Here is an 11,133-nt window from a genome sequence, read left to right on the forward strand (position 1 = left end):
ACACACCCCCACTGCACCGTGCACCTAGTGATGACTGCAGATTTGCTATTACTCATCTGTTTCCAGGGCCTACCGTGTTAATTGCATCACAGTTGCCGTCTGTACTGCCCTGTGAATGCATCTCACACACCGATTGGACTGTGCACCTGCTGATGACCACAGATTTGCTCTTACCCATCTATTTCCGGGGCTTGCCACTGTTAATTCCTAGGAAAAAAAGAAAAAACAATCATGGTGGATTGGTTACATTGGCATTTTATATTATTTTTGTTATGGGCATTTAGATCAGATGAGCAATTAAATCCCCTCCAGCCGGGCGCGGTGGCTCAAGCCTGTAATCCCAGCAGTTTGAGAGGCGGAGGCGGGCGGATCACAAGGTCAGGAGATCGAGCCATCCTGGCTAACACGGTGAAACCCCGTCTCTACTAAAAATACAAAAAAATTAGCCGGGCACGGTGGCGGGCGCCTGTAGTCCCAGCTACTCAGGAGGCTGAGGCAGGAGAACGGCATGAACCCGGGAGGCGGAGCTTGCAGTGAGCGGAGATGGCGCCACGGCACTCCAGCCTGGGTGACAGAGCGAGACTCTGTCTCAAAAAAATAAATAAATAAAATAAATAAATCCCCTCCCAAAAACAGAAACCTACTTTTAGAGAAGAAAAGGATTAAACCAAGATCTGTCAAGATTTTGATTCTCCTTTTGTTTTTAAGGCACTTAAATAAATGGAAGAACATGTAAGCTAACCGTGCTTAGAGTACTATGTTTTACTTGAAAGTGCTACCCTTCTGCAGACTTCTCCTCAATGAAAGAATGCCACTGAAGCGCCTTTAAAGGTGTCCAGTGGTTTTATTGAATTATACTCTTTAGCCAACGTAAAACACAAATGCCAGGGTATAAAACTTCATGTATGTAGTAATTTAACAATTAGTGAATTTTAGCTGATGCTTTCCTCAGACTCCTTACTTAGCACTTAGTTCTGGATTCTTAAATCCTGGTAATGGACTCATCCTTCTCGGTCTAGTTACCCCAATAAGTCCCAAGGTCATCCATATGAGATCCTCTTTGATCTTACTCTGAACAGAATTAATTGGTTTCTTCTGTTTTTCCATAGCATTGACTCATCATGTTAGTTAGACCAGCTTGAACTGTGAGCCTTACTAAAGCAGGGTCTGTATAATTTACCCTTATATTTGCTCTGTAGGCAGAGAAAATATTATTGAAGTAACTAGATGGTAAAATTAACTGTGCAATCAGAAAAGAAAGTTAGAAAAAATTATTGAAATTTTCTGTGAAATTGTTTTAATTTTGTTAAAGCATTTTACAGACCATTCCATATAGAATTTTATTACATTGGCTCTCATTTTAAAGAAAACATTATACCAGGTGTCAGAACTCAATCATATTTATAGGAAGAATAGACCTTGGCCATCAACAATGCTTCTTTGGTTACAGGATTACAGGAACTGCTAAGAATGTAAGCACTTTCTGACGTCCACAAAGAACTCATTTAAAGTTTGTACAGGCAGTTTCAAATTAGCCAGGGAAAAGTTAATGGTGGGGAGGTAAGGAAATAGAATGCTCTATAAATGGAGCCGACGTGGAGGACAGTTCCAGTTGTATAACGTTTGATTGAAGGAGAGGGATTTGGACCTGAGGAAACCAGGTCTATAAAGACTAAGGCTGGCTGGGCGCAGTTGGCTCATGCCTGTAATCTCAGCACTTTGGGAGGCTGAGGTGGGTGGATTGCTTGAGCCCAGGAGTTCGAGAGTAGCCTGGACAACATGGTGAGACCTTGCCTCCAAACAAACAACATTAACCAAGCGAGGTGGTGTACACCTGTAGTCCCAGCTACTTGGGAGGCTGAGATGGGAGGGTCGCTTGAGCCTGAGAGGTAGAGGCTGCAGTAAGCCCAGTTTGTACCACTGCGCTCCAGCCTCGTGACAGACAGACTCCATCTCAAGCCAACAAGCAAACAAACAAAACGTACATACATACATAGTGAGGCTGTAGACTAAATAGTGAAATATTACTAAGCACCTTCATCCCAAGGGGCTGAGTGGTAGAACCACTGAGAATATTGTTGCCGCTCTTTTGGAGACAACAAACTACACCAATAAAAGTCTGAGACAAGAAAGTTGAGTTTTCAAGTAATGTCCTTTGCGTATTGCTACATAGGGCTCATCTGAGTCTGTGATGTTCTACTTTGTTGATGAAAGGAAACAAGTGGAAATTCTGCTCCCCCACACATCCTGCACTGCAAAAAGGTAACAAGTAGCAGGAGATAGTCAATTATGATGCAGTTCAACAAAGAAAACAAATTAAAATAGAGATCCCACATGATTAAATACAGAGAGAGTCTCCTTTGTAAACAGCAATGGATGATGATGGTGACTATTACCAGGGCTCTGTATGATTGTTTTCCCAATTAATTCTTTGGAGTACTTTTTTTCAAAAGCACTCTTGTAGAATTAACTGAAAACACAGACTACGCTTCACTCATTACATGGGAAATGGGATTGAATTCTTTTCTTGGCAATGGAAAATACCTGATGCATGCAAATAAGACAACTCTGCTTTTACCTTCTCTCCTTGCAGGGGGAGCACGCGTCCTAAGCTTGCCAGGAAGCCCTGCTCTCCTGCCCTGGGTGCCTCTGTTCCACTTGCCCTTTTCCACCTGTACTCCCTGCATTTTGGTCTCTTGCTCTCGTCTTTAGCCTTCGCGTTTTCCTGATGCAGCCCAAACCAGTCACCTCTTTCCTAGATTCATTCTCTGTGCTCAGACCATCTCTTTCCTTTGGTTCCTGTGATGGGTGAAAATGTATTTGGCCATTGGAGGTATAAGTAACAAAGAATCCAACCCACACAGCTTTATATATGCAGGTTCTCGATACGCTCTTCTTATGAACAGCATGGGGAGAGAAAAATAGACTTGGCAAGAGGACTAAGAACAGAATCAGACAGTTATCTGATGGCTTTCCTGAGGTTCAGGAAAGAACAGTGGTCCCTTTGTTGGGCCTTTCTGTTGTTTCTTTGTTTTCAATTTCACTGATTTCTGCTCTTTATTTTCTCTTCTGTTTCCTTTGGAATTCTTCCTCTTTTTTTTTTTTTTTTTTTTTTTTTTTTTTTTTTTTTTTTTTTTTTTTTTTTTTTTTTTTTTTAACTTCTTGTATTAGGCTCATGCTCTAACAAACAACCCCCAAATCTCAATGACTTCACACAATAAGAGTTTACATTTTCCTCATCAAAGTCCACTTTGGATGTTCCAGGTTGGGTAATGCTCTGTGGCTCTCCTCCAGCTAGTGACTCAGGGACTTGGGTTGCTCCTGGTATCTCCAGTTTGGTTATGGTGTCTTCAGTTTTGGACTTCAAAGTGACCCTAGTATTATCCACCTGGTAAATTGGGGGATGGGCCTCAGGAAAATGAATACTCAACCAACCTGACCTAGAAATGACAATAATAAGGCCGGGTGTGGTGGCTAACAGTCAGAAACCCAACACTTGGGAGGTTGAGCTGGGAGCATTGATTGGTACCAAAAGTTCAAGACCAGCCTAGGCACCACAGTGAGACCCCATCTCTCAAAAACATATAACAACCAGGCTTGGTGGTGCACACCTGTGGTCCCAGCTATTTGGGAGGCTGAGGTAGGAGAATCGCTGGAACCCGGGAGTTTGAAGTTACTGTAAACCATGTTCACACCACTGCACTCCAGTCTGGATGACAAGGCAAGACCCTCATCTCAAAAAAGAAAAGAAATGACAATCACAGCCACTGCAACTTCAAGGAAGGTTGGGAGAGTGATACTGGTCAGGATGAATGGTCTCTGACATGTTTCTTAAGTTGGATATTTAGCTTATTAATCTACAACTCTTCTAATATTACTACTCAAGACTGCATTTTTCCCAAAACATTTCTTTGGCCATGTTTTGCAAGGCTTGGTATATGGCACTTTCATTACCTTTCAATTCTAACTAATTTTTAACTTCTATTATGATTTTTCCTTTGTGAATCATTTTGAAGTTTGTTTTTATAACCTTGGATAGGGAAAGATTTCTTATAGAAGACAATAAAAGGGCTGAGTACAGAAGAAAAGACTAATAAACTCAACTACACTAAAGCTTAGAACTTTTCCTTGTCATAGGACACCTTAAAAAAATTTTTTTAAAAAGTTACAAATTGGGAGATTAAAAAATCCTAAGGGTTGGCAGTAAGAATGTGTACATATAATTCTTACAAGTTGGCGAGAGAAAGACAAATCAATACAAAAATGAGCAAAAAGTCATTTTGCAAAAGAGAATCAGATGGTCCATGTACACATGAAGTGATTTTCACTAGCAAGCAGGGAAAGTGAAGTCAAAATCACAGGGAGATGCTGCTCTCTACCTAACTGACTGGCAAAAGTGAAATTATTAGAAAATACTTGGAGGATATGCTAGAACTATCAGTGGGATCTGGTATATTACGGGTATGAGGTTAAATTAGCGTTGAATATTCACATACCCTATGACTCGGCAGTTTCACTCCTAGATATATATCCTGGGGATTAGAAACACTAGGCTGGGCGCAGTGGCTCACACCTACAATCCCAGTACTTTGGGAGGCCAAGGCGGGTGGATCACTTGAGATCAGGAGTTCGAGACCAGCCTGGCCAACATGGTGAAACCCCGTCTCTACTAAAAATACAAATATTAGCCAGGCGTGGTGGTGGGCACCTGTAATCCCAGCTACTTGGGAGGCTGAGGCAGGAGAATTGCTTGAACCCAGGAGGTGGGAGGTTGCAGTGAGCCGAGATGGTGCCACTGCACTCCAGCCCGGGCAACAGAATGAGACTCCATCTCAAAACAAACAAACAAACCACTAACTACCTCAGAGGACAATGCTAACATGTCAAAGTGTTCTACAAGTTCATCTCCCAGAAAAGAAGTCAGGCTCTTGTGGAGCTCCATGGAAACTGGCAATGACCCAAGACTTAGGGCAGTGAAGTCTCATCAGATGCAAGGCTTAGACCCCATTCTGCTGCTGCTGTCAGGGCAGGGAAGGGCCCCTTGTTCCCCAACCATGGATGCTGATGAAACAAATCCTGCTGCTAGTTTGCAATGTTGCCTAACTGCAAACACAACCTCTGATGATGCCAGGAGAGAGCCTGGTGCCTCCTTCATCATAGAGCTTACAATCCCCACAAGGTTTAGGGAACCTTTTTTGGATTCCGAGAGTGGGCTTCTTTAGCCGTCTATTTAGTGCCCCAGATGAAATTGACAGCAGGGGACCTGCACTCCTTCTACTGCTTTTTCTCAAGGCATCTCCAGCAGAGGGTCTCTAGGGGGCCTGTTATGTGTGCTGTTTGGCCATCTGCCTTTGTAGAACACAACTCAATGTCTGTTGACAAAAAAAAGTTTACACTGTGGTATATTCTTACCATGGAATACTCTGCAGCAAGTAAAAATGAATAAATTACAGCTATTCATATCAAAGAGATGAGTTTTATTAATACAGTGCTGAGTGGGAAAAAGCGTCAGAAGACAACATACAATGTTACACTCTTATTTTTTATTTTTATTTTTTTGAGATGGAGTGTTGCTCTGTCGCCCAGGCTGGAGTGCATGGAGTGCAGTGGCATGATCTCGGCTCATTGCAACCTCCGCTTCCCGGTTCAAGCAATTCTCCTGCCTCAGCTTCCCAAGTAGCTGGGACTACAGGTGCACACCACCACACCAAGCTAATTTTTGTATTTTTAGTAGAGACGGGGTTTCACCATGTTGGCCAAAATGGTCTCCATCTCTTGACCTGGTGATCCACCTGCCTCAGCCTCCCAAAGTGCTGGGATTATAGGCGTGAGCCACCACCCCTGGCTACATTCTTTTTAAATATTCAGAAACAGGTAAAACTGAAAAATATATAATTTGGACACAACACTTTTGTGAAAAGACCAAGTTTAGGATGTTGGTTACTCGTGGTGAGGCAGCAAGATTGTGGGAAAGGAAGAAAGCCACAGGTATGTGACAGACAGTTGCATTAGCCCAAATCTCTGCAAACAGAGCCAGTGTCAAGGATGAAACTCTTGGTGCTTTATTTGGAAGATACAAGCCCAAGGCGAGGTGAGAAAAAAAGAGAAGGGAGGCAAAAGAAGACACGAAGTGGCACAAAATGGCATGGGCTGATTTACGTTCTGTCCAAATTCACATACTGAAGTCTTAACCCCAGTACCTCAGAATGTAACTGTATTTGGAGATTCAGTCTTTAAAGAAGTGATTCAGCTAAAATGCAGTCATTATGGTGAGCTCAATCAAGGACATGTGGACACAGATATGTATGCACATGGAGGAAAGACCATGTGAAGTCAGGGAGAAGAAGACCCCTACACACTAAAGAAAGAGGCCTCAGGTCGGGTGTAGTGGCTCAAGCCTGTAATCCCAGCACTTTGGGAGGCCAGGGCGAGCAAATCACTTGAGGTCAGGAGTTCGAGACCAGCCTGGCCAGCATGATGAAACCCTGTCTCTACTAAAAATATAAAAATTAGCTAGGTGTGGTGGCATGTGCCTGTAATCCCAGCTACTTGGGAGGCTGAGGCAGGAGAATCGCTTGAACCCGGGAGGCGGAGGTTGCAGTGAGTCGAGATCGTGCCATTGCACTCCAGCGTGGGCAACAGGAGCAAAACTCCGTCTCAACAACAACAACAACAGCAGCAGCAACAACAACAGCCTCAGAAGAAACCAATGCTGCTGACACCTTGATCAGACTTCCACCTCCAGAGCTGTGAGAAGACACATTTCTGTTGTTTAAGCTACCCAGTCTGTGGTACTTTGTTATGGCAGACCCAACAAACTAATACACAAAATGATGTACAACCTTACTGACTATCACTTCAAAATGAGCCACACAGAGACACAATGGGCACTAGGCAATTGTGTCCCACTCAGTGAAACTTCTCTGGAAAGCTGTAAGGTATAGTCTATAGAAGAGAGGAAGGGAAGAAGAAAAGTATCCTCTGGGAGCGTCCCATTTCCTGTCTCCCATTGGTGAGAATTTTTCCATGAGCAGTTAATGTCCCTATACTTTCACAAAGTGTCACCTTCTTTTGTTGCTGTTCAAGGTGCCAAGCCTATGCCCTGCAGTGTGGTCTTTTGTCAGAGTCCATAAAGGGCAGGAGGAACTAGGAACTCTGGGTGTGTATGGTTGACCCAGCTGCAGAGTTGACAGTCAAGGGGACAGCCGACCCTCAACAGCCTAGAAGGGAACTGGGTAGCCTAGGTGAGTTGGTCAGGCACAGGCTGGGGCTAAGGCAAGGCAAATGGCTGAGGTCTAAGACATAGGTGGTGCTGAGAAAATGTGGGGAAGTATACGAGATTTGTGACTGATGAGTGGTATTCTAGTTCTTGGTTAGGATAATGGGTATGTGGGGTGTCCCTTTTATTATTTTCAAAATGAAATAAAATAAAAGAGGGATATGCATGGACTGATGACAATGATGTATAATGAATCAAAGATTAAATATGACTAACTTAACTCTGCATACTTGAGTTTGCTTATTTTTCTATAAAAGGAGAATAGCAATAGTAAGTCGTGCAGCCCAGGAATGAAATGTCTTTCCATTTGTTTGTGTCTTTTTAATTTATTTCGTCAGTACTTTGTAGTTTTTAGTATACAAGTCTTTTGCCTCCTTAGTTAAGTTTATTCCCAGGCCGGGCGCGGTGGCTCAAGCCTGTAATCCCAGCACTTTGGGAGGCCGAGACGGGCGGATCACGAGGTCAGGAGATTGAGACCATCCTGGCTAACACAGTGAAACCCCGTCTCTACTAAAAAAAAAAAAACAACAAAAAACTAGCCAGGCGAGGTGGCGGGCGCCTGTAGTCCCAGCTACTTGGGAGGCTGAGGCAGGAGAATGGCGCAAACCCGGGAGGCGGAGCTTGCAGTGAGCTGAGATCCTGCCACTGCACTCCAGCCTGGGCGACAGAGCAAGACTCCATCTCAACAACAACAACAAAAAAAGTTTATTCCCAAGTATTTTATTCTTTTGGGTGCTATTGTATATGGTATTATTTCCCTAATTTCCTTTTTAGATAGTTCTTTGTTAATGTATAGAAATGCAACTGATTTTTGTATGTTGATTTTGTATTATGCAACTTTATTGAATTCCTTTATTAGTTCTAACATGTTTAAAAAATGGAATCTTAGGGTGTTCTATATAGGAGATGATGTCATCTGAAGATAGGGACAAAACAATTCTGCAGTTCATGTGAAACCACAAAAGACCAAGAATAGCCATATCAATCTTGAGAAAGACAAACAAAGATAGAGGCATCACATTTCTTGATTTCAGAATGTATAACAAAACTACAGTAATCAAAAGAGTATGTTACTGGCCAACAGATAGACATATACATGAATGGAACAGAATAGAGAGTCCAGAAATAGATTCACATGTATGTAGTCAACTGATCTTCAACAATGGTGCCAAGAATACATAATGGGAAATCATAGTCTCTTCAACACATGGTATTGGGAAAATCAGATATCTATGTGCCAAGGGGTGAAATTGGACTTTTATCCTACATCACATACGAAATCCAATGCAAAATGGATTAAAGACTTAAACATAAAATCTGAAACTGTAAAACTTCTAGAAGAAAACACAGGGGAAAAGCTCTTTGATGTTGGTCTTGTCAATGATTTCGTGGATATGACCCCCAAAATACAGGCAACAAAGACAAAAATAAGTAAAGTTACATCAAATCACAAAGCTTCTGCACAGCAAAGGCAACAATCAACTGAGTGGAAAGAAAACCTACGAAATGGGAGCAAATATTTGCAAGCTATGTATCTGATAAGGCGTTGATATCTAAAACATGTAAGGAACTCATAACTCAATAGCAAAAAAAAAAAAATTTTTTTTAAATGGGCCAAGAATCTGAATAGCATGGGCTCTGGCATCTTGAACAGCAATGAAAGGAGCTAGTTGACACATTACGAGAGTATAGGGACATTAACTTCTCATGGGCAAATTCTCGTCAATGAGAGACAGGAAATGGTAGGCTCCCAGAGGATAAAAGGTGCTCATCATCAGTAATCATCAGAGCAATGCAAATCAAAACCACGGTGAGATATCAACTCTCACCTGTCAGGATGGCTATTATTGAAAAACCAAAACACAACAAATATTGGTGAGGATGTGGACAAATTGGAATCCTTGCATACTATTGAGAATGCAAAATGGTGCAGCCACTAAGGAAAACAGTATGGATATTCCTAAAAAATGTAAATAGGACTGCCATGTGACCTAGCAACCTTATTTCTGGATATTTATCCAAAAGGATTGAAATCAGGATCCCAAAGAGGTGTTAGCATTCGCAGGTTCATTGCCACATTATTCACAATATTCAAGATATATAAACAATCTAAACGTCCATCAGCAGAGGAATGAATAAAGAAAATGTATACATACATACAATGGAGTACTGTTTAACTTTTAAAAAGAAGGAAATTCTGCAATTATTCAACAACATGGATAAATCTTAAGGACATTACGCTAAGTGAAATAAACTATTAACAGAAAGACAAATACTGCAGGATTCAATGTATATGAGATATTTAAAATAGTCAAGTTCATACAACCAAAGAGTGAAATGATGGTGGCCAGGGGCTGAGGTGAGTGGGGAGTTACTAATCAATAGGCATAAAGTTTCAGTAAAGTCAGGCGAATAAGCTCTAGAGATTTGTGGTACAATATTGCACCTATAGTCAACAATACTGCAGTGTACACTGAACAATTTGTTAAGATAGTAGATCTCACCTTGTGTTCTTACTGGAAAAAAATAAAATAAAATAAAATAGAAGAAAAAAGCAATCAGATTTTAATTCCGGAAACTCCTTTCTCTTCCTTACGTCCAGGAAATTTGCTGTTTATTTTGAAAAGCAAATTTAAACCTATTTGAGGGAGAGAAAGATCTCTTGTAAAAATTCATTTATTAGTTCTGGACCGATGTTATTTATAAGCTATTATTTCAAATGATAAAAAAGAAATGCCTAATACATTTGATGATAGAACATTTTTCTTTTTAAGTAAGGCCTGATTTTTCAAAAAGCATTGAATATGTTTGTTTCTAATTTCCAAAGCTTGACAGTTTCTTTTTTTTTTTTTTTTTTTGAGACGGAGTCTCGCTCTGTCACCCAGGCTGGAGTGCAGTGGCCGGATCTCAGCTCACTGCAAGCTCCGCCTCCCGGGTTCGCGCCATTCTCCTGCCTCAGCCTCCCGAGTAGCTGGGACTACAGGCGCCCGCCACCTCGCCCGGCTAGTTTTTTGTATTTTTTTAGTAGAGACGGGGTTTCACTGTGTTAGCCAGGATGGTCTCGATCTCCTGACCTCGTGATCTGCCCGTCTCGGCCTCCCAAAGTGCTGGGATTACAGGCTTGAGCCACCGTGCCCGGCCGACAGTTTCTTATGTTTCATTAAAAGCGGAATTGTTATGTGTGCATGTTCATATCACTTTTGAATGACTCATGTGGCTACAAATGCAGCCATCTGTGGTTATCATGGACCATGAACTAGACAAACATTCCTGCTTTTCTTAACATTCCTTTCCTGTGCCTCATTAACTAATGTACATAATAAAACATCTTTATTTCATTTTCTTTGCAGCAAAATGCCTAATACACTTTATTAGTTATGTAAAATTGTGCACTCTGCGGTTAGCTTATTTGTAGTTTCCTTTCATTTGGGAAAGAGTGAAATAAATGCTAGATGCACTCATGTGCAGGCTAAAAAATTCAGTCATGCAAAGTAGTGGTCATGGTCCCTGCAGGAAACAGATGATACTCTCAAACAGGGTCATCATTGAGTGTTATGAAGGTGTTATTTACAAAAGTGTAGATAGATTCGGAGATTCCACAAAGGACTGGTGAAGCATCCCAGCACCAGCAAGGAGGAGTGAAGGGGTTAGGGGAGGAAGAGGTCCCTGGAACCCAGTACGAATGCAGCAATAGGAGAAGGGAGGGGATCCCCATTAGGAGTCATGATGTTTGGGTTTGTTTGTTTTTTAGAGACAGGATCTTGCTCTGTTGCCCAGGCTGGAGTGCAGTGGTGCAATCACGGCTCACTGCAGCCTCAAACTCCTGGGCTCAAGCAATCCTCCTGCCTCAGCCT

The sequence above is a fragment of the Macaca thibetana genome, chromosome 4 (genome assembly GCF_024542745.1).
Source record: "Macaca thibetana thibetana isolate TM-01 chromosome 4, ASM2454274v1, whole genome shotgun sequence".
NCBI lineage: Eukaryota > Metazoa > Chordata > Mammalia > Primates > Cercopithecidae > Macaca > Macaca thibetana.